The following is a 903-nucleotide window of genomic DNA, read 5'->3' on the forward strand; positions in this document are numbered from 1 at the left end:
TCGGACCAACTCTGACTTGTCTACTTAGCAATTTTCTACATTATTCATTTAGGCACTCAACATATTTAGAGTATCCATTTCTATCATACATGTTTGGCGCCAAGAATTACCTCGTTCATTTGCTTATTGGTAGTTGTTTGCCACCATCTTTTATCAAATTTTGAATTTCTTAGGGTGATTTATCCATTAAATCACCACCTGTGGCTACATCAATAGTAGTTTTAGTAAAGAAAGATAAACCATTATAGAAAATTTGTACGATGATCCAATTGAGAAGTCCATGGTGTGGGCATTTCGTAACAAATTTTTAAATCTTTCCCACGCTTCATATAATGATTCATCATCTTATTGAATAAAACTAGTAATGTCCATTATAAATTTAGCCGTTTTATCCGATGAAAAGTATTTATTAAAAAATACTCTAGATAAATCATCCCAAATAGTAAAAGTATTAGGAGCATGAGAATATAGTCAAATTTTAACTTTATCTCAAAGAAAGTGGGAACAATCTTAACCTTATAACATCATCTCTAATTCCATTTATTTTATTTGTATCACATATCTCCAAAAATGTGGTTAAGTGTGCGTTTAGATCCTCTACGGAATTACCTCCAAATTGAAATTGTTGAACCATTTGAATGAGTAATGGTTTAATTTCAAAATTGTTAGCGTTTACCGTTGGCCGTGCTGTACTTGTTTGTGATTCTTATGTCTCCAGTAGAGCAAAATCTCTAAGAACTCGCCTATATTTGTTTCGTTTTTTGCCATTTCATCTTCAAAAGGCAACTCAATAGCGATTCCCTCTATATTTTGAACTTCTTCTTCCTCTTGTTATGGTGTACGCCTTTTTTGTCTACGTAGTGTCCTTTTAATTTTCGAATCAAAAGGTGCGATCACATGTAA

General features: G+C 32.4%; 1 non-coding gene across 1 annotated transcript; it reads left to right on the plus strand.

The window, feature by feature from the left end:
• The first annotated feature begins 274 nt into the window (after positions 1-274).
• On the plus strand, positions 275-381 carry LOC113715273 (small nucleolar RNA R71). Its single transcript, XR_003453909.1, has one exon. It is a non-coding gene; the product is annotated as a small nucleolar RNA R71 (small nucleolar RNA).
• The last annotated feature ends 522 nt before the right edge of the window (positions 382-903 follow it).

This window comes from Coffea arabica, chromosome 10c (assembly GCF_036785885.1).
Source record: "Coffea arabica cultivar ET-39 chromosome 10c, Coffea Arabica ET-39 HiFi, whole genome shotgun sequence".
Classification (NCBI taxonomy): Eukaryota; Viridiplantae; Streptophyta; class Magnoliopsida; order Gentianales; family Rubiaceae; genus Coffea; species Coffea arabica.